This window comes from Thermobia domestica, chromosome 8 (genome assembly GCF_964235325.1).
Source record: "Thermobia domestica chromosome 8, izTheDome1.hap1.1, whole genome shotgun sequence".
Taxonomy (NCBI): domain Eukaryota; kingdom Metazoa; phylum Arthropoda; class Insecta; order Zygentoma; family Lepismatidae; genus Thermobia; species Thermobia domestica.
This window is the reverse complement of record NC_137461.1, coordinates 58,383,220-58,407,518: the sequence shown is the minus strand read 5'-3', so window position 1 is coordinate 58,407,518 and position 24,299 is coordinate 58,383,220. Positions and strand designations below refer to the sequence as shown.

General features: G+C 37.3%; 1 long non-coding RNA gene across 1 annotated transcript in view; it reads right to left on the bottom strand.

Annotated features, from left to right (window-relative positions):
- Nucleotides 1–18,157: 18,157 nt before the first annotated feature.
- Nucleotides 18,158–24,299, bottom strand: part of LOC145692932 (uncharacterized) — a 304,566-nt gene continuing 298,424 nt past the window's right edge. Inside the window, exon 3 of the long non-coding RNA XR_014132669.1 lies at nucleotides 18,158–18,199. This is a non-coding gene — a long non-coding RNA (uncharacterized LOC145692932). The remainder of the gene's footprint in view (nucleotides 18,200–24,299) is intronic.

Genomic DNA, 24,299 nt, shown 5'->3' with positions numbered 1-24,299 from the left:
CAAAACCTCGCGGGACAAAATCTCGCCGAGCCAAAACCTCGCGTGGCCAAAACCTCGCCGCCCAAAACCTCGCGGGACAAAATCTCGCCGGGCCAAAACCTCGCCACCCAAAACATCGCGTGGCCAAAACCTCGCCGCGAATAAAACTTTTCTTTAAAATTTACCCAATGAGTTTCTTAATATGCAATTCCACATTACAAATAATAATAATAATAATAATAATAATAATAATAATAATAATAATAATAATAATAATAATAATAATAATAAGATGATGATGATGATGAAGAAGAAGAAGAAGATACAAAACATCGTGTGCGTGGGCTTTCTCGAATTATTCCCGTTTCCTCCCACTTTCTTTATTCGATCATTTCCTTCATCCTGGTCATCTACGTCTCCTTTAACCTACAGGACATAATCAAGGGACGTCGTAAAAACTCATATATTATTTCATACTTTCATAAATATTATTAGATTTTTGTTAAAATTTTAAGTTTTTGGATGTTCCAAAGTTCACGAAACTAACCCCGTTAGTTGTCATTACTTTCCTTATGCAGACTTTCTTTCTTTATAACCAGTTTAAAAACAACCTGTCGCCCTATCTTCACATTGAAATCCTCTAATACAGAAATAGAATTTTCATATGGTATCGCGGGACTTGGTCAAATACCCGTGATACTTCTTCTGAAACAGCATCTTTTATACCGTCATCCTTAACATCTGTTGGAACATTTACATTTTGGTCAGGCGAGATTTTGGGTATGGCGATATTTTGGGCCGCGACGTTTTGGGCGGCGAGGTTTTGGCCAGGCGGGGTTTTGGCTCGGCGAGATTTTGGGCCGCGAGGTTTTGGGAGGCGAGGTTTTGGCCAGGTGAGGTTTTGGTCCGCGAGGTTGTCGCCGCGAGGTTCTGGCCGCGAGGTTTTGTACCCAAACCATCTACGAGTATATCAGACGACAGATTAGGCCTACATCAAGCTGAATAAAATATTCTTGAGAGTAAATTCACATGCGTAGTTTTCGAGAAAATCGACAAAAACAATGTTTTATGGGGCTAAAACGTATATTGTCAATATTATAATAATAAAAGTATTATTGACAATAATAATAATAATAATTGACTTTGTTTTGTTGAAGCAGATTGTTTGTTTTATGTATTGTGTATCTAACAAAGAAGCAGATTCTATTGCGGGTTGTGTTCTTCTAACGGTCACACATATGCTCCATGTTCTCCTAACAGTTACGCATGTTCTCCTAACAACTATACCTGTTCTATCAGTTATGCCCGTTCTCCTAACAATTATGCATGTTCTCCTAACAGTTATGCCCGTTCTCCTAACAATTATGCATGTTCTCCTAACAATTATGCATGTTCTAACAGTAATGCATGTTCTCCTAACAGTTATGCATGTTCTCCAAACAGTTACGCCTGTTCTCGTAACAGTTATGAATGTTCTTCTAACAGTTATGAATGTTCTCCTAACAACTATACCTGTTCTATCAGTTATGCCCGTTCTCCTAACAATTATGCATGTTCTCCTAACAGTTATGCCCGTTCTCCTAACAATTATGCATGTTCTCCTAACAATTATGCATGTTCTCCTAACAATTATGCATGTTCTAACAGTAATGCATGTTCTCCTAACAGTTATGCATGTTCTCCAAACAGTTATGAATGTTCTTCTAACAGTTATGAATGTTCTCCTAACTAGACCTTAGCGTTGGCGGCCCTAATGACCCTTCTAATTATTACAGGATCATTCTCAATACATTTTGGAAAGCTTATGGAATAGAGATTCCAACGACATAATATTTTTGTTGAAGAAGAAGAAACCGTCCTGAAAATAAATGTAATTTGCTTAAAACCTGAGATTTAAAATATTGGCCAATTTTGCCCCACCCTCCTCCTCCATACAGGAAATAAGTTCATATATAGGGTATTACCATGTAGTGGACTACTTATTTGCTTTACATACCAATGTTTATGGGTATACTCTTAAGAGAGGAAGGGCTCCCCAAAAAACTGATGCAAAAAGAAACGCGAACTTTACCCTTTCCTCCCAGCCGTGATACCTTCGTATACATAACATCCAAAAGCTTCATCCTTCAGTAATACATTGATATCAAAACTATCTTCCTAGCTTAATTAGGACTGAGCTATTGAGGTTTAAAGAATGAACGCAACAGTTGCGTCAATGGCGTTTAAAGGTTAGTCACTGCTGCACTTGATGGTAGAAACTCAGATTACCACACTTTGATGCGAGCAGGTATCTTTAGTGCGCGCCAGTATCTCAGGTTTCACGTGAAAAACATTGGTGGCCACTTTCCTGGTAAACATCCACATAAGAATTTGCTGCAATGTTTCATCTGTCTGTCCACCATACAACAGATTTACTGCTGCTTTTTCAGACATAATTATGTTTTCCTTCTCAGCCGTCTGCGCTTTGGCTATCGATGTATGCTTTCGAAATTCTTCACATTTACCTAATAATTTAAAAGCTCCTGGTTCTCCCATTGTTTACAGTCGTGATGTGTAACATCCCAGAATTGGGTGGACAAATAGTATGTAGTCGCAAACAGCATCACTTAAGACTTTTGCAAGTTTTAATATCATACACTAATACATCTTCCGTATTTTTCTTTGGTTTAGGATATAGGTTCACATTATGAGGAATGTATGGTATATAATAAGTAAGTAAGACACGAAGATCTGTGTTGTCATCATCAACAACTGTTGGGTCATTTTGAGCAGTATTGAGTGTCTCACGAATAATCTGCAAATCAGTATTAGCTATTTAATTAAATAACAGAACACTCAGCACATTTCAAGAAGCGACTTACAAGCAACGTACAGAACAAGGCAGGATCAGATCCGACTCAAACTTCGCCCAGAGAACACATAATAAAAAAGAAGAAAAATGCCAAATTTTAGCTGACCCCATCCAGAAACACCGGAGATATGCTCCTCAACATAACGCACCACGCGACGATATGGTATAAGGTAAACGTCGCAAGATACCCATTTAGGTCGAAACCGAAAAGGATATGCAGCACCAAAATGATATCAAGATATTTGATATGCTATAACACTGACTTGGCAGCCATTATGAAAACTGCGATCTTGGATATACCGCAAGATATTGAAATGAGAAGCGGGATGTGTGATATATCAATGTAAGGTAAAATGCAAAAGGAAAACTAATTATGTAACCGCGAAATACCTATGTATAATGGTGTGGACGGGACGAAGTGTGCAAGACTCGGGCAAAACAAACGTGTATTGGAAGGACAGAATAATAGGGCAAGACCCCATTACAATGATACGCGACAAGTAACTGCAACAGTATCTGTGCATGCAAGTGCATCCGTCTTGACGGATTATGCCTTTCGAGGATATTGGGATTCCGTTTAGAACAGTGGAAACCACAGTTCCAATCCGCGATACGAGCGCTCGTTTGGCGACTACATAAACTACAAAGGATTATCTCTTATGAAAGAGCAATTCGGCAGCTCGCTCCAGAGTGTAGGAGATATCATATTGGATTGGTGATCAAAAGCACGACCTATCTGGGGTTGAAGCCCACTCCTGGGCAACGTTTTGTACGTTTTTTTGTTCAGTTTTCTTGCTGTTTCGAGTAAACAAAGGACATTTCGCCCCAAGTTTGTTTAAACAATACTATCTGAAGCAAAGTGTGTACGGATGAGAAAGCCCAGCCATGTTCCAGCTTACATTTGTTTACGAATGTTCCTTTTCCTTTGCGCGGTTTGCTACACTATTTCGCGACGGTCTCAAAGTGTCACAATATCAGGAAAAGGCAGCGTTCTGCATTGACTCGCTGAGTTCCATGAGTTGTTGCAGTCTCCCACTAGAAGGCTAGTTTACCACACAATGAAACGACTCGAATTGTGTCTACTGGTTTCGAAAGTCTCATCCACATTCACTTGTTACATCGTGGTTGTTCAAAATCTACAGCATGTGTTCAGTTGATTGTCGTCCGTCCACTGTCGGTTCTGTCGATTTGACGTACACTTGTTTTGGAAGTACACTTTGCATCAGTAACACCAGATTGAGAGGGTTCGCCATTGCAGCTCTACATTGGTGTTTGTAGATGAACGATACTGCGGACACATTCACTACATAGAATATTGCGCGTTTTTGCTTCCGAATGCCACAAACAGACTATAACTTCTCACTGGCCGGCCCATGCTGTCACGATCACTTCATTCCATATGTGCAAGTGAAACCAGTAGACACAATTCAAGTCGTCTCATTGTGTGGTAAACTAGCCTTCTAGTGGGATACTGCAACAACTCATGGAATTCATCGAGTCCATGCAGAAATCTGTCTTTCCCTGATATTGTGACTGTTTGGGACTGTCGCGAAACAGTGTAGCAAACCGCGCAAAGGAAAAGGAAATATTCGTAAAGATATGTAAGCTAGAACATGGCTGGGTTTTCTCATTCGTTCACACTTTGCTTCAGATAGTGTTGTTTAAACATATGTGGGCCGAAATGTCCTTTGTTTACACGAAACAGCAAGAAAATTAAACAAAAACGTACAAAACTTTGTCTAGGAGTGGGCTTCAATCCCAGATAGGTCGTGCTTTTGATCACCAATCCAAGATGATATCTCTTACACTCTGGAGCGAGCTGCCGAATTACTGTTCCATAAGAGATAGTCCTTTGTAGTTTATGTAGTCGCCAAACGAGCGCTCGTATCGTGGGTTGGAACTGTGGTTTTCACTGTCCCAAACGGAATCCTAATATCCTCGAAAGGCATAATCTGTCAAGGCGGATGCACTTGCATGCACTGACACTGTTGCAGTTACTTGTCGCGTATCATTGTAATGGGGTCTTGCCCTATTATTCTGTCAATACACGTTTGTTTTGCCCGAGTCTTGCACACTTCGTCCCGTCCACACCATTATACATAGGTATTTCGCGGTTACATAATTAGTTTTCCTTTTGCATTTTACCTTACATTGATATATCACACATCCCGCTTCTCATTTCAATACCTTACGGTATATCCAAGATCGCAGTTTTCAAAATAGCTGCCAAGTCAATGTTATAGCATATCAAATACCGATTTTATTTTTGATTTTATTTTTGTTGCCCATCCTTTCCGTTTTCGACATAAATGAGTGTCTTGCGACGCTTGCCTTATATCATATTGTAGCGTGATGCGTTATGTTGCGGAGCATATCTCCGGTGTTTCTGGATGGGGTCAGCTAAAATTTGGCATTTTTCTTTTTTTTTTTATTATGTGTCCTCTGGGCGAAGTTTGAGTCGGATCTGGCCCTGCCTTGTTCTGTACGTTGCTTGTTAGAAGTGTAACAAACTGGCTTGGCATCATATTGGAATCAAAAGTAACGGTTAGAAACACTGATTGTGTTTGAATCTGACAATGATGTTAGTCTCGGACTTTTGTAGAATATTCTTTATTATATCCATCAAACATAAGAGTTGCACTGCAATATTGTCGCTTCATACACGAGACATACGATCACATGTTTCTTCAAAAAGTTTCATTACGATTCCATGGAATTCGATGTCCATGGAGCTCCACCATCAATTACATACTGAAGATTTCCACTTGGTACTTTGGTATGTGCATTTATTTGTTGAAAATTATGTATGCACATATATAAGGGCTGCTGCAACAAGATTAATGTTGGCCTTATCTTCATCAATGTCTGTATGATTCATATTATGACATTCTTTTAACACTACTGCTGCTGTTCTTCGGAAAGCCTTTTTTTTGCCGATACTACAAATCATTATATCGTCACTAAAATAATTAAGTAGCTTGCGTTGCACGTATTTGGTGCTGTATGGGCAAACCTGGCTTTCAGATGGTAAGTGTTCTTCAATTTTCTTTATCAACTTTACTACTGTCAATTGCTCCTCATCATCTTCTACTTGGCAGTGGCAGTGAATGCATCACGCTGAATTTTGTCTTCAGGTCGTCCGCATTTCGTAGTGTCCCCTTGTTGAAATTGTGCAGGAGTTCCTTTTCCAGTCCGAAAATTCACACTACCTTTTTCGTGATACCATGGATCCGAAGCATGAAGACCTGAAACAGACCGTATACTCCTCAGCTCAGATTCAGCATAGTCATAATTTCTTTCACTACATATCTGCTGTATCCTCTTATCTAAAGTAGTCGTTCTCACAGGAAACGCTTTGCAAATTTTTCTATATTATCGCTTTATTTCAATACCACACAGCAATCATGCTAGGAGCTAAATGTCGATTCACGAAAATCGTAAACTATATAAGATCTTCTCCAGTTCAGATGTTCTGAGCTCAAAAGATGATTTCAGATTTACAAACTTTGCCCGGCGTCGTTTATGAACACGCTGGCCTACATGAAATTGTCACGGAGAAATCTCTCTCTCCTTACATGTCTTCTTGATTTCTAGTACACCTTTATCCGTTAGTGTCTTTTCTTTATTATTAGAAATATCTATCATGGCGCAGGGTACGAAACTAAACCACACGCGGGGCAAGTTAGCTTATGATTTCCTTCTATTCAGGTTTACAGTAGCAGTTTAAAATGAAACGCAGCGAAGCTCTATAACTTCAAATAACATCATAAAGAAGAATAACAAGAAGCACGCAAAATATAAAATACGTTAGATAAATTTCAGACGAGACTTTAAGTGTACGATTACATTACAAACGAAGTATAGTATTTGACATCTCAAGTTAGTGTAAATTTCATTGCTGGGTTTTATTATTTCTGATTCAGTAAGATGAGAAAACGAGAGAAATAAGCGTCACTTTTCTAGCAAAGAATACAGATGGTCTAGCGTCATCTAGTGAGCTATTTGTAAAGTCTGGAATGTCGTTCAATATGCCTTTGTCACATTTTGTGAGATATCATGAATTTCATACTTTATGCCATTGTTTTCAACACACTTCAGTTTATATATATATATATATATATATATATATATATATATATATATATATATATATATATATATATATATATAAAACATTCATAACATTTCTGTTCCAACAGTTGCGCACAATATTACTCATGTTTGTAATCCTTATCAAATAGTCGTGTATGAATCATTCCAAGTACTTTCACCAGAACCTGGCAACCCTTTCATCATCTCCCAAAACATTCATCGTTGCACTTGTGCGATGCGGCTTTTACCTTCTCTTTCCCCTCCCCCCTCCCATCTGTGATATTTTTCACATCCTCACTCTTTTCTCCTCAACTCCTACTCGCCAGTTCCTCTACAATAGATCCACAGAAAGAGAGACCTCCCGCAACTAAAACTCCTTTATGCAAACGCTATTGAAACTCGCGCCCCTTCCTCCCTCCACCCCGGAACCCTCTGCCAATACAGTTGTCAGCGTCAAATGAATTACTCGTCCGATAGAATGCAGCCAAAATACTCTGAATAGCTCGTCTTATGAGAGCTTCGGCTTCTTTTCATAAAATTGTGCAAAGTAACTCTTTTTTTCTCTCTTTTTCTCTTCTTTCATCATCATTTTTTTGCCGTATCTTCTTTGATTCGTTCTTTCTTGGTCTGTAGCTAGAAGGGATTGACATAGTGGCGCTGCTAGCGTAGTTTGAAGAAAAGAGGGGGGCCTTGAAAGAACACAATATTCTTTCTTCTATCGCGCACGTACAGGAGATGGTACAATGGGAAAGTATTCCACAATACTCCTTTGATTCTTTTCTCTCTCTCTCTCTGTACTAATGCAGATGGCACAAACATGTCAGAGACAGATGGCTGTTATTTAACAAGTGACAATCGCCATCTTCCCTTTCCCTCATAGTTGCCAACTAAATAGGTTGCCATAATATTGGATTATCATGCAAATATATTCTTGGAAATTCGTCTTCTGAAGGCTGTATTCACTCAGCATAACAAGGACATACAAAATATTTCAATATAGCTAATTTGTTTAACAAGCTTTCAACATTTGTATAAACCACTGATGAGTTCATCTTCTTTTTAATTCATTTTGTACGCTAAGAAGTTTGCCATTCCTCATCTGATGTAGAGTAAAAACATTTTTCTCTAGGGAAAAAAACTGATCAATAACTTTTTTTCTAACCTCAATTTTTAAGTTACAATTCTTCTTCGATGAATAGTGCTCAGGAGCGTGTTCATTGAGTCCACTCTTATGTTCACTATTCTAGTCCTATTACTAGTACAGTGACCAATGTATCCACTTTTAAATGTCCACTTTATTCACTAATCTGCCCTTGTACTATTCCTAGTACAGTGCCAAATGTATCCACTTCTAAGTGTCCACTTTATTCACTACTCTGCCCTTGTATTATTCCTAGTACAGCACCCAATGTATCCACTACTAAGTGTCCACTTTATTCACTAATCTGCCCTTGTACTATTCCTAGTTCAGTGACCAATGTATCTTCTTCTAAGTGTCCACTTTATTTACTAATCTGCCCTTGTACTATTCCTAGTACAGTGCCAAATGTATCTACTTCTAAGTGCTCACTTTATTCACTACTCTGTCCTTGTATTATTCCTAGTATAGTACCCAATATATCTACTTCTAACTATCCACTTTATCCACTAATCTGCCCTTGTACTAATATTAATAGTTGATAATGATGCTACAATAACAAGTGACTTGCCTATCTAAATACTTGAAGTTGAACAAATTGGCTTGTTTTGCAATAGTGTGGTGGCGAATGGTTTATACCGGAAGAATTGATCTTACACTATGATCTGGGTCAATTACAAGTCTCGGTATTGGTTTGAGATCCGCCCTAATAGTAGGTTCCGTCTTCCAAATTTCAGTGTTGCTTAAGACGCCTAGAAAACAAAACAGATTTTTAATGGCACTTCTGCAGTTTTCATTTCATTCTTCCTCGTAGTTCAGGGCTCAGAATCAAAAAGACTGTGTTAATGACCACGTTACTGAAAAACATATTTTAATGAGCAACTCGTGTATTCAGATGCTCAGGGCTATATTGATTATCAGATCAAATACAATGCTTAAAAAATTGTATTCATTAGGAGTTCAAGAGCTCAGTTGTTTCAGTAGATTATAGATGAACAGGTCAAGCATAGAAATACCCAATACGCCAGGCTAATTCTATTACCAAGTATTCAGAAATTCGGAAGCACTGCAGTGAATGGTTCAAGGATGTGGTTTGAGTTTTGCCTTTTTTCTTCCTTTTTATCGTCCGTAAGAAGCCCTATCACAGCGAAATTAAAATGCCGCTAATTTTACAGTAATTATGTGGTATCTTCAAATAGATAAAAGATAATCGAAATGTGGAACAAGAGCGTGCTAGACAGTATTATTTTGCATGAGGTACCGTTATCACGAGTCACCTAGTAGCTTTCCGTTTCCAACCATTTAGAAATGCGAAAATAAATGCCAATTTTGTGCATGGCTGGAAATCGAAAGCAGGTAAGTGAGCCGTGATAACGGTATCTCATGTAAAATAATATTGTCTAGCGAGTTCTTGTTCCACTTTTCAATTATCTTTTATCTATTTGAAAATATCACAAAACCACTATATAATTAGCGGTATTTCATTTTCGCCGTGATTGGGCTTCTTACGAACGATAAAAAGAAAGAAAAAAGGCAAAACTCAAACCACATCCTTGAATCATTCACTGCAGTGCTTTCGAATTTCTGAATACTTGGTAATAGAATTAGCCTGGCGTACTGAGTATTTCTATGCTTGACCTGTTCATCTATAATCTACTGAAACAACTGAGCTCTTGACCTCCTAATGAAAAAAATTCTTTTTATCATTGTATTTGATCTGATCATTAATATGGACCTGAGCATCTGAATGCACGAGTTGCTCATTAAAATATGTTTTTCAGTAACGTGGTCATTAACACAGTCTTTTTGATTCTGAGCCCTGAACTACGAGGAAGAATGAAATGAAAACTGCAGAAGTGCCATTAAAAATCTGTTTTGTTTTCTAGGCGTTTGGAAATTTACAGACACAGTCTGTGACATTTTTCCGAACTGGTAATACATAGCAGTGCCAGTAGACAGCATCGCAGCTGAGTAACAGCTAATTCAATATGCTGGCACCACTAAGCAGTTGCAGCAAGGAGGAACAGTAGGGAGTTATTCAATTTTTATGGGGTGAAGGTGTGAAACTGATTGATATTCATCAGAAAATGAAGACGAAATATGGAGGCGCCCGTCTGTTATAGCAGCAAGTCTATAAACAGGTGTAAGAAATTAACAGAAGAAGAAATTAACAGATTTTGTTGACTGATGTTCCCCGTCTGGGTCAGGCTCAACAAGTTGTAACAGAGAAGTCCACAACCGCAGCAGTTAGGCTTATTCAGGAAACCCGGCATGTCTCCCTGGCTGAAATGGCTTCCTTACTGAATGTGAGCTTCGGTTCAGTACAAGGCATAGTGCATGGCGAACTCCGCTACAGAAAAGTGTGCGCTAGGTGAGTTCCTCGACAGCTGACGGAGGAACGGAAATATCGTTGGGTTGACAATGTTAAGGGCAGCTGAGGCCGTATGAAGAAGAGGTTGAGGATTTTCTAGCACATCTTTTCACCGGGATGGAAGTTGAGTAAACCATTTTCAACCAGAGTCTAAACGTGCAAGCAAAGAATAGCGACATTCTTCTGCGCTGAAACCAAAGTTTTACAGCCATTCCTCTACAAGGAAAGTCATATTGACTTTATTCTGGGAAAAGAATGAACCTATTTTGCAAAACTATAAGCTGCCAGATGTTACAGTGACTAGTGTCATCTACATCAATATTTTCAAGAATCATTTGAAGTTAGCAATACAAAGCAAAGGGGATTGCTGTGCAGGTGCTTTGCTTCAATATAATAATGCCCATCCTGAGTCTGCTTCTGAAACTATGAAAATCATCGACAACCTACGCTTCAAGTCGCTTCTACATCCACCATACTCGCCATATTTGGAACTATCATATTTCCTTTTCTTTGGTCCATTAAATGAGCACCTTGGAAAACAGAAGTTCAAGTCTGATGAAGGTGCACGAGTGGCTACAGTGTCAACAAAAAATTCTTAACCGGTATCGAAGCACGCCTATCCAATGGCGTAAGTGCATTGTGCTGGGAAAGGACTATATAGAAAAATAATATACAGGGAAACACAGGGAACATGTACAGAAACATTCTGCAGTAAAATGGTGCCAAAAAATTACTTGCGATTTTCATTTGATTCTTCCTCGTATCAGACCTACTGGTTTAAAGATATACATCTTCTGAATATGTAAATGCCTCAAACGTTCATGGTGTTCTAAAAATCTGAATAATATGTACACCTCACATTGGACAGAAAACCGTATAAATGGCTAGCAAAATCCTGCTGAACCTTCTAAGATGAGAGGTTCTGATCATTAGAACAAATGGATAACTAGGCATTGGGTAACTAGTAGACTAGGTAACTGGGAAAACGGTAGGCTGGAACACTTAACTCCTGGGTAACTTCACATTTCAAACGTCTAAATAAACACTTGACCCTATTCGCCTATTTTAGCAGGTGATTACATGGCATCAGTTGGATAAAGGGAAAACTATGAAAATGAAACCTTATATAATTACTTGGAGATCTCTGACTTCCATTGTTTACTGGCATCTCATGTGCAATTTATCTGTCCATCAAGAGCTTTAAAAACTTCTGATGGTTATCAATCGTGGATACTACTCTACAAACACTTTACAGCCACTCAGCTTCAATATTTCCATGAGGAGCAATCCTGAAAATATAGTAGGTCTCTCGTCATTATCCAATGTCATGTCGCCACTCTGATGTGTAATTTCATCTATCACCCATGCATATGTTTTCCAAGCGTGGTGTTGTATTTATCACGAACACAGATGGCCGTTCAAATAATACATAGAAGGTACAAAAAAAACTACTCTAGATCTAATTTTGAAACAGCTAAGTGCAAAGAGAGATAAACATATAATGAGAAATGCATTCCTCAGCTAATCTAGATCTAGAGGAAATGTCAACGTTCTTATACCTATCGTGCTGGTATGGAGATAGCTTTACATTCTACGCGACATCACTATTTGCACCGTGAGATATTGTAATATAATAATCGAAAACTTGCCATGCTACTACCTTACTCTGGAGATTTTTTAATTTTAAACGATATAATGCCTTTCTTTACAGTTGAGTATGAAGTGTTTATGAAATAAGTACATACATAAAGAGTTGTTATATATAGTGATAACAATCTGCTTTGTTAATAGAGGCTGCTTCCAAAGTAGGTTGAATCCACATTGTATATTGGAGGTGGTTGTATCCAAATTGTATGTTGTAGGGTCATTGAAGTCAGTGTGTAGTACTCAGTGACAAAGTAAATAGTAGAATACAGATGCAATCAGGTGATTTCTAGTTGTTATTCTTTTGTAGTCTAGTACAAGTTGTGTACAACCTTTATGGAATAGAAAAACGTAGAATATAGAGAATCATACCCTCTCTAATCAAATGTAGAAAGATATTAATATTTATAAATTCTAAAATTGCAACAACACCCAATACCAGATTTCTCCGGTTTGAATTATTATAGATTTTTGATATATGACTTGTTAGTTCACTCCGATCTTCCACTTTATATCTTACTATCTCGTCCGTTTAGATGTACGGTAAGCATGTCGTTAAATCAGAACATATTTAGCCTGAAGATTCCCGAGGACAATTACTGTCATTTGTGTACAATAATCACTCAGATTACTGTCTGCGTATTTGCTCATTGTTTTCAATATAATATAATAAATTTGGTAAGTGTGGACATGTTTCTTCTTTCCCCTATTCAATTAAGACCACTTCATTTCTCCATTTCGAAGGCAGTTGTAAAGAAGACAAGACTTCTTCCTCGTTTACCCTATCACTGCCCACAGTGATTGATACAAGAATGTCATGATTGATTCATCACACAATTTTCCCAAATATATTGGAAACGTTATGTGAATTATCAATCGTAACATTATGCTGAGCTACCTGATCTGACATTTTAAGTTCCTCTCTCTTGAACAGAGTTAGGACATAAAGTATTCACAACTGAATACAAATTGATAGGATGGAAAGCAATGCCCAAATAGTAAAAGGTCGTGGCTACGATCCTGCTGCATGAAACACAGTAAACTCTCGACTACCTAGTCTAATGGGGCAAAAGGGCAGGCTGGATAACGAAAAAGCCGGATAGTCTGGAGTTCATAATACTCTCTTCCTGGTTCACCCATACCATCAAAAACATATTTTTCATACCAAAAACCTACTGTTATTTATATTTTCTTGCCTCTTAATACATGCCGGTATTTTATATATTTTTTTCTGTATGCCATTTTATATTTTAAAAATGTATTACAGAAGGAACTAACTTCAAGAACAAAAATAGGAGGGGGACTGGCTGTAGAAGCCTATGGTAGCCAATCAGGAATCAGGGATTTTTTCGCTGTCTCCTATATTAAATCTGTCACTACTTGTGTACTCGCAGTGTCTGATGAAGCCAAATGGAACTGTTGGCGAAACTGTTACACGTTAATAATTATGCAATAAATGTATTGTTTTGCACAGAAATAGTTTAAAATAAATTTAAGTCTATAAAAAAAGCAAAATTTATGCAATGGAAAATATTACAGTAGGCCAGATAGTCGAAAGTCCACTGTATTTTCGTTTAATAGTATCAAAGTGAAGACATTATTTTAGATAAATTTTTAGTACTTGAGTTATTGGAATTCAAAGTTAGAACCAGGAAAACATCAGTGGTACAAAAAAAAAAAAAAAAAAAAAAAAAAATAGAGAGAGAGAGAGAAGAATGACTTTCTTGATCTATACCCCCTTCCCAAAGAACTCTTTGTTGTATATTTGTCTCCTCTCTCTCTCTCTCCAGATCTTTTTCTTCATCCCTCCTTGCCACCAATTTTATACGTCATTCCATCACTATTCTCCTTTCACGCGCGCATACCACAATTTTATTTATTCAAAAGTAAAGATTGAAGAACTCAATAGGGGCGACAGAAGACAGACAAAAGGAAGACTTAGAGACTTCTTTTTGCCACTTTAATAACCATAATAGCTGACAAAACCCGTGCTGATTTCTTGAACGAACCGTAACACAAAAGCTCCGATTCTGAATAGACAGACTCATTGTAGTTGGAACACAAGAACCTCCCCGTCTATGTGGCCGCCATTCAGGCAGCAGGCCTTCTGTCCTTTTTTTCTTATTCGTCTTTTGTCACAAGTTTTGGATTTCTGAAAGATTTCTAAGAAGAGAGAGAGAGAGAGAGAGGAACTGCCTGTCTTGGTAAGCACTTTCACACAATGAGACTCTGGTAAAGATAGAATAAACGGGGTGGGGATTTCTTGGGCAAGTTAGGAGAAGATGTAGCATAAGAGTTTCGGACAAGGAAGTATTACAGAGGGATATCTCTCGGTCACTTGATAGTTCTAACAACTTACACAGTAACTTCGATACCTTATCGTATGCCTTACAATTTTCCATTGTTTCTTTCACATATTTCCTCTTTTTCACCTTTAGTTTGCCTCACCTTTATACATAAAACAGTATCGCGCTTCTATGGTCTTCAGCAAGTAAATTCCAACCAACTGATTCAGCTCTTAAATATTGCTTATAAGATGCTTTGCTAATAATTTCTAGCGATGTTGTGCTGTCAAAATTTAAAAAAATCTTCTTTACAGGTGAATTAGTAATTGTTGCTCTCCAAGTGAACTTGTACCATGTGATTACAACGGAAGTTCATCCTACAACCTAAATACTTTATAGACTTACTTATTCTAAATAATAAATTGTTATGTCTATTTCTCTTGAAATTATTTCCAACCATTCTCCGTGTTAATATACAGAGTGCGACAGGTGTTTGAGAATTATAGGTAACACAGAATCCTGCACGTCAAAGTTACAAATCCTTTCTTTAGCAGGGAAATATGATTGTACCGAGGCTAACCCAGAAAGTGAAGAAGCATGCTATCATTGTCTCCTTGATTACTAGCCACTTCGATTCAGATACCTCTACATTCTTGAAAGTCGTTGCACAGTCATTCGTCGAAAGTTCGAAGAGAACGGGGAGCTGCCAAGGATGATGTGGCAACCATTTCCCCACAGCAAATGAGGCTGGAATTCATCTGTTCTGTCCCAGCTGCTACCGGTGAGCATCCTGGGAGGCCATCGCAGGCACACGACAGAGGGCTACAGGTTGACGATGCGACTATCTGACGTGTGGTTTATAAGAGCTTTCATTATAAGTCGTGCCTGATGCGGAACGGCTGTCCGAGAGAACCAAGCAGAACCGACTGACCAGAGTCAAGCGCCTTCTGCACAAGCTGAAACTTCCGGAGGAGACAGAAACTGTTAGGGTTTGTAAAAGTTTGGACAAAGTGTTAATTAAGAATAATCGGACAAAATGTTGAGAGATTGAGTGACAAGTGATTAGCGTTGCTATGTTATGTTTATTGTAATGTATGAAGTTGAAGATTGTAAACCTTGAGTGAATATCAGAATTTGAGCCATAAGTGGCTGATGTGATTCAAGAGAATAAGAGCCAAAAGTGGCTAAAGTTAAAGTAATAATTACGGTGTTAAATATAGTTGATATTGGAGATGGTAGGTTTAGATGATACAAGAAATGAGCTTGTAGAAGAATATATGTTACAGAACCTTTGTGTTGAGATGGAATACAGGTAAATATCTGAAGTATTGAGTATAAACCATTACAAAGAGGATAAAGGTTTTTACATTCAATAGTAGTCGCTTGTCTAAGTAAATCAGTTTATTAAATAATATTAAGCAGTTGAAGAATTAACCCAACATAAACTTCTTTTCTCGGTGAGGAAACCTTTGTCCAGGATAAGAAGACGAACACGCAAAACTGATCAGTAGCCACATAAAAGCTGGGAGGAGGTTTTAACCGCCATGCACACCAAATTTTCCGCTTCAATTATCTATCTTGGAGCCGTGAGCAAGGAAGGCGACATAATGCCTCTACATTTAGTCTAGTAGGTCGTACTGTCTCCATACCTCTGCGTATTTTATGTTCAAGAATTGCCCCCGATGCTCCCAAACGAAAGTTAACACGACTTTTCCAACACTTATTTTAGCATGCACATTCTTCGGTCTGGGACAGAAAGAAGTCGCCATCCACTGTTGTCCTCTTTCGTTTTCGATCATGGAAACAATCCCAATATTATCTTCAGCGATAATAAGACCAGTAAATTCCATTAGTAAATGCTGTATTAGTAAATTCATAGTGGCTCACAAACTCCCTGCAGCACATGCCAACACGTTTCTTTTTCATTTCAGGCGTCAAATAACTTAGCACACACTTTGCTAGATCTCAGTACGTCAACAATCATACGATGGGCTGATCTCATATTTCTCTCCATCTTTCAAGTAATTTCACATACAGTAACACGCTGGTTTTTCTGTATTAAGTCTCCCAGTTCAGCAATATTGGTTTCCGTAAGTGCAGCGAAGGAGTGACCTAGACGCAGAGAATCTTCAACACTGGTTATGTCCGGTTTGAGCTCCTCATCCCATCCGTAAAGTTGTGTTGGATTCATAGAGTTGTCACAGTATTGAGCTGTCCTGCAATCAATCAATTTCTGTTAGTCTCACGCCCCAGCTCGACAGAAATCTAGTGACACTTCACTACTCCAGCTTGAACTTTCCAGGAAAGTGATATGTAGATCACAAGCATTGCAAAATAGTAAAGAAAGACGTCTGCATGGAAAACAGAGTACAGGAGCCATGTATGCTACCAGTAGAATTCGTAAGTCATTTGTTTATCAAATAATTTATAATCACTTTAATCTTAAGCCTTAACGCCTAATTGTATCATTATCTCCTACCAATTTCTTTGTTCATTTTCATATTAAACCAATAAAGTTCTTTGAATTTTTCTTTTAATAAAACTTTCCGAAAATGTTGTCCTAGTTTCAAAACTGTTATGCACATTACTGCTGTGGTAACTCGTATTTAAGCATTTGAATCTTATAGTGTTAGATATATATTTATACAATCCAGATGGAAACTCATGATACAAAAATATTGAACACATATTAGGCATATTTATATAGCACATACTAGAGTCATAAGAAGCCTTAGATTATGTGTTAACATTATCTCCCCATTTATAAGGTTTCTATTAGATTAATGCAAATGAGATGTTCAAAAAGGATTTTTTCTATTTCTTTTCAAACTGTTCCCCATAATTTTGGGTGACGGTCACCCAAGTGTTGCATGATAATAATAGTTCTAAAAAGAAAAAAATGTTGCTTCATAAATGAACGTTGTTCTTACTTCCTTACACTAGAAAATAGTAAATAAAAATAATTTTGTTTATATAAATCCGAAAGAACGTATATTAGCTATATATTGCAATTCTTGTATAGTATAGTCTAAATGATAACGCCGGGATTTGAACCCTACATTTTTTATTACAAAATATAAAAGGTCTTATATAAAATGTTACAAAGTTCTTGTAAGTATAAAATGTATTTCCAGTGTGAAAATAATCTTCGGTCCACAAGGTGGCTTCTAATTTGAAAGTTATATGTCTTACCCCAGAGCCCCGTAAGATGCTAATTAAAGAATTTCTTCTTTGCTCATGGCAGCCTTCGGAGATAGTGTAGTTAAGAACTATCCCTCTTGCTCATCGCAGCCTCAGAAGTAAGGATTAAAGAAAATATCCGTAACCTATATCGTTAGGTAGGTTAGCGATCAGCACTGACACTGATACCTCTGTCCTCTTGAGGTCCTCTTTTATAGACATCTCTTGAAGGGGAGGCCCTTGAGGGAAGGTCGGCCGTGTTCGTGTTCCTTCCGAAACCTCTTCGTGTCTTCCTGGTAGCCTTGTTCCGTCGTCTGCTACTATTTATGTATGAACACAATAACCCTGTCCGTGTTAGGAGCATCTGTTTATAGTAAACACACACAGTTGCATAAGCATGAGGGTATGAAACATTACAATATATACATACTACCTAGTAGCAAGACGATGAAATCAGCAAAATAATTTTTCCTCTTTTAGAAGAAAGAACTGTTTTCGCTTGTATGTTTTTTTTTCTTTCTCTTGAAAACTCAAATCTGTACACACAATATAAAAATAACGGTTTAAATATGTATAAATTAAAATACAGTGTACTTACGAAAATTGGACCGCAAAATGTTCATTTGGTTTCCTAGTTTTTTGTCTCCAAGAAACTTACCCTGGAAATAAACCACATCAATACCAATTAATATGAGTTTTAAATACAAAAGTTATTATTATTATTATTATTATTATTATTATTATTATTATTATTATTATTATTATTATTATTATTAGTAGTAGTAGTAGTAGTAGTAGTAGTAGTAGTAGTAGTATTTTACTATTCTATTATTGAAATTTTACTGTGTCTGTAACGTATGGTATAATATAACGTGAAATACACCGTGACAAAATAGCACGGATTATTCCAAACACGAAAAACTGTGAAGTTGGCAGTTCCTAACACTTCCGAGTTCCGTCCAATGTATTCAGTCTACACTGTTGTTAAGGTTTACCTTTTGCCTACTTTGGAGCCACCTTGAAATAAGACCATACCTAAGAATTCTGTTGAGACCATGTCTGGATATTATACTCTGTAGGAAATTCTCTCTTTTTACACATCCATTGCATATTGATGAAATATGTATTTTTGGATTGCGAATGTATGAGTTCTTTTACGCTGATATGGATCACCACTCTACGATTTCTCGAATTTGAAATAGTACGTGTTGAAATTTAGCTTTCACGATATTGGACAGCCCTAGCTCTAAGACTATGCATTCTTTCCCACAGATTCATATGAACTTTTTCTTTTGTTTTCTGTGAGGAATCACCTCTTACAGTTTGTCGATATAGTTCATTAACGCCTTGTATAAGGAGTATAAAATTTAAAATGAATTTTTCTCTAAAACACAGAGTTTTTGTACAGCTAATTATTATTATGGTTGTTGTTGTATGTTGCAGATGCCACGGTGAGAGAATTCTGACGGCAATTACAGCCTTCTACGTAAACCTGTCTGGTATCCAGAGCAATTTAAAGATGGCGCATCAACTTGAACATTACTCCAAGGAGGAAGTGCGCGGTGTTATTCATTTCTTATGCGCCAAGGAATAGAGTGCATCATCGAGAATTGATGGAGATCTATGGAGAGTGTTATGTCTCAGAAGCAAGGGTAAATGTGGTGCAACGCATTCGCAAGTGGTAAGAGGTCTGAGACAGATGGTGTCAGACCAGCAATGTCCATCAGCGACAGGAATATGTGTGATATCGATACGATTATCCGTGAAGACAGAAGAGTGCCTTCCAAATCTCATATGATTCAGCAAGAGACGTATCGTCCATGTCCAACTTGGCTTCATGAAAGTGTATGTGCGCTGGGTGCTTAAACATCTGAGTGAGCACCTAGAACACCTTCGAATGAGTATTTTTCTGACAGACTTCACATGATATGCCCACAAAGGAAACTCATTCTTTCATCGCATCATAACGGGAGATGAAACCCCAACAACCCTACGGACACCTGAGTTAAAACGCCAGAGTGTGACATGGGTACATCCACCGTCCCAACCGGCCAGGAAATTCAAGACCACATCTGCCAAGAGAACAGAGAACAATGGCTACCGTGTTTTGGGACCATCAGTACTGTGTTATTCATGTTGATTTTCTGGTAAAAGGTACAAGCATTACTGCGGACACGTACTGCCAAATAGGGGCGTCATTTAACTTCGTTTGAGAGAGGTAAGAGCATTACCGACATAAGATTTTCACGTTTTGTACTAGTATAATAGTAGACGATCGATTAAAGTATATGTATTCCTCAAACTCTTTGGGGGGGGATTTTCCCTTTCCTGCCACACCTAAATGACGCCCCTGTCACAACATTCACAACATTTGTAATGTTTTTCATTATGACAACACACTATTTCGTCGTGAAGCGTTCCATTCCGACCCGTACAGAAAATAGATGACGATCATGTGCTATTCGGCGCTGTGTGACTACTAACCAACATCCGTACTTCTAACAACAAGGACAAGAGATGAAAATCGTGTAACATTCAGTGCTGCCAACTTACTAGAACAAAAATGGCGGGCATTTTAAAAGTTGGTTCTTTATGGTATATCCTTTATAAGGTCATGAAGAACAAAATCTAAAACCACTTGTTAAGATTTACCTGCCAACATTTGTCTGTAACTCGTAGAAATAACTTTCGTTAGAAATGTGTGTGTTTGGTATAGTTCGGAACATTTGTTTTTTTTAACTTAATCTTGACACTTGTTAACAGCAAGATATACAGACAACTATTATAACTTCCCAAGATAATTACCGTACATCATAGAATATTTAACGGTAATAATGAAGAAAAAAGTGGATATGGAATTTTGGATAAAGACAATTTAATATTTAAAAAATACAAGTATTGTTGTAACAATATTCTTTTATAACCATAGCAGCACTTCATTCTTGTATTTCCATTTTCTTCGAGCTTACACTTAACACTTTCTTTAAAATTTCCTTATTTTCTCATTTTCCACAATCCTCTACACACACATTAGCATCCTTCTACTTCATCATTCTCTGCTCCCTTTTTCACCCTGAAAATAACAAATTATTTGGTAAAGTATCGCAGCAAAATCTTTGGGATTGAAAGAATACCAAAGGGTTTGCGTCGTGAAATACCAAGGAATTTGTTAGAATTCCCTCACCCTTCATCTCATCATCACCCACTAGCAAGTTACTTGATAAAGTATCGCAGCAAAATCTTTGGCATTAAAGGAATTCCAAAGGGTTTGCTAAGTGAAATATCAAGGAATTTGCTAGAATCTGGTTCTCCGGCGTAAGATCGTATGGTGCATATGATCTTACGTCCCTCTCCAGTCAAAAGTAGGCCCTCACAGAGGTAGAGACCTTGACGAGGTTGTGGGGCTTTAAACTAACATCTGCCTGCACCAAACTTCTTAATTTGTTATGAATGAAAAATATTATCTTGTTCTTTTCTTTGCAGGTGTACAAGAAATCCAGAGATATTTTAACCAGATATTAGTTGTGGATGTTACCAACTGCATACAGGAAACCTCTGTTGAATAGTGCAAATATACTTGTTTGGAAGTCACCACATGAAATTAGTTGTTACCATGCTCATAACTTTTCTGAGGAGACCCGTAAACAAAGAAAAAATACTAACATGTACTACAATAAAGCTCCGGATGGTTGAAAGAAACATTAAATATGATACGAAACAATGTTCAAAAACAGATACACCAGGGGAAGACACTAGCAGAACTAAGTGCTCTAACATTTTGTCTAGAATTAGCAAAGAGTGAAATGTTCAGAAAATCTCACTTTCGGAATGGGAAGATTTTATTACCTAGATTTGTGGCAGAGGGCAAAAGCTCTTGGAAACAAATACACGTATAGCTCACATCTTCATACGTCAACTACGGTTTGTGAGAAACGACCCAGTTTGTTCTCGAATTGGTAAGAAAAATAAGGTATTCATGAAATCAATAGTTTCGTACGTAAGCACCACTAATAAAAAGTGTTTCGTCTGTGACAGCAACGTTTGTCAAGCCATAATGTGATGCGTTGAAAATATCGTTTGAAGTAGGTAAACAGCATACTTGTACACCGTAAAATAGGTTTCCAAGAACAGTGCTATTTCTCTACACTGTTGTGCAAGATTATTTGCAAACGCTGTCAGAAGAATAGCACTGATGTGAAATGTTAAAACTATTTTATCTTGTTAAATTACTATAAACAGGAAACTTGTGCACTATGAAGATAGTTTAAAAGCTCATCCCTTAAAATCGAGCATTGTTGAGCAGGATCAGGGGCGTCATTGGAGACTTCGCTTGAGGGGGGCAAGAGCACCACCGACACAAGACTTTCACGTTTTGTACTAGTATATTAGTAGACAATCTATTAAAGTATATGTATTCCTCAAACTCTTGAGGGGGCAATTGCCCCCTCCTGCCTTCCTATGTGACGCCTCTGCTGCTAAGTTATGGAGGGCTGCAAGCAATCATACGTCAGAAACGAAAAGGTGCAATACAAGAGGAGATGTTGTTACTACACGATAGCACATGACCACATGCAGGTAAACGATCCCCTTACACATATTAAGCGCTTCAACTGGGATATTCTTGAGCATGCTCGAAGCCCTTATTTAGCCCTTTCCGACTACCATTTGTTTGAATCCCTAAAAAATCAGTTCTGTGAGCGGCGCTTCGGTACACTGGAAGAGGCACAACAGGCTACGGTTATCTGGTTAGGAAACCTGGTCTAACATTTCTTTGCAACGGGTGTAGACTATTATGGATTACGTTGGAACTTATATTTGGATGGTAATGGTTCTTATGCCAAACATGATGAAGTTTCAGATATTTAGTCTATCTCTCACGTTTGTCAGTAAATCGAAAATTCTTACTTTTTGATACAGCTTTGTATATATATTTGGAGCTGACCTAGGAACTGAGTAATACTATATTATTGTTCCTTTTTTAAATCACTTCTTATCACAGCATTCTTAATTTAGTTACATGTTTTGTTGTTTTATTGATGTGAGTAAATGAACTGGCACCTTGAAACACTCGCATCTCCACCGAAAAAACGCCATAAAGTGTTTAGAGAACTTGCTTTATATTCGACATCACTCTGACTTTTCCATTCCATCATTAACATTACATTTGTTGCATCATTCTGATACTGGCGATTCTTTCAGCTTCATTTACATCTTGTAGCTTCTTTGACTTTTTGTAACTTTTATTTTCAATTACCACTTTTCTTTTCTTGTAGTACATTCTACAATTAACAAAGTGCATTATAACATTCAATACTTGTAAGTCACATGTTCAATCTAGGGTTGGCTATGTTGATTAGTTTTCAAACTGGCATTGCAGTTATTTCCAGCAAGTGTATGTTATGCAACCACTATATCCTAAATGTCCTTCTGATTGCCTAACCTAATTTATACATCGTGATATATATGTGTTTTACTGGTTGCCTAAATGCAATCTGTCAAGCAACAAAAAAGTACCATAAAAGAAGGAACAGATATAACACATTTTTGTATAAAATTTTGTCTTGCTTACATCTCCTCCTCTGTTCCGTAAACATTTTATCCTATGCTCCAGAGAGTTCACTATACAAAATTAAAACTATAAACGGCTGTTTTTTGTTGTTGTTTTTTTGGTATGATGTTAGTTTACGATCATTATCCCCAGAATTCTTCTTTCTTTACTGTTATATCGTCTCAAAATTTTTGAAGTAAGAAATTTGTGGTTAATGCTTGAAACGTTCTCTCTCTTGAATTTTAGTGGCCTCAATAAATCTATATATATAAAAGAGAACGTACAAATCCTTTGTCCGCTCATCACGCTAATACGGCTGAACCAATTTCTTTTATTTTTGGGGGGTTATTAGGATTTGGACCCTAGATGGTTTTTATCATATCACTTTAATTTTCAATTACCAGTGTCTTGAGATAATTGACCATTCAGGTGTCCATTACGTACAAATCCTTTGTTAGTTCATCATAGGTATAAAAATAAACGTATTTATATGCAACCCGCATGACCGTGTCACTCGGCGGGTTAACATACATGACAGGCGTTATAATGGTTTTTATCATATCACTTGAAAGCGAAAAAGTAAAAATTATCTAAGTAACAAAGTTTATTGCGTTCGGGGGTGACCGCAGCGAAGCGGGGCGGGTTAACATAAATGACAGGCGATATAATGTTAACATTTACTGCAATCTTCTATGGTTTTTATCATATCACTTGAAAGCGAAAAAGTAAAAATTATCTAAGTAACAAAGTTTATTGCGTTCCGGGGTGACCGCAGCGAAGCGGGGTGAACGCTGCTAGTGTTATATATAATAGATATATTTTTAAATTTTAAATATTTTTTTCGGTAAATTACTATATTTTCAGAAAAATTATTGCTAACACTACTACTAAATCTTTTAGTAAAATATTTTTATCGTTGAGCGTTAGCCTAATAGCTTTAAAAAACAATTCGTTCTTCTAACCAGAGCGCGTCCATCGATTTCATTTTTTCTATCCTATTGAACAACCGATTTTCTTTGATTATTGAACGTTTTGCATTATTTTCTCATCAAAGGGCAGTAATTAAATATTTTTTCTTGTTATAATGGAAAAACGAAGGTGAAATATACTATTATATCTCCACTGAAGTTGAAATATTTTTAAAAACCAAAAATTTCTCAGGTAAAAAGAAAGCTATGGAAAAATCTTCGGTTTTCCGAAAAAAAAATAGT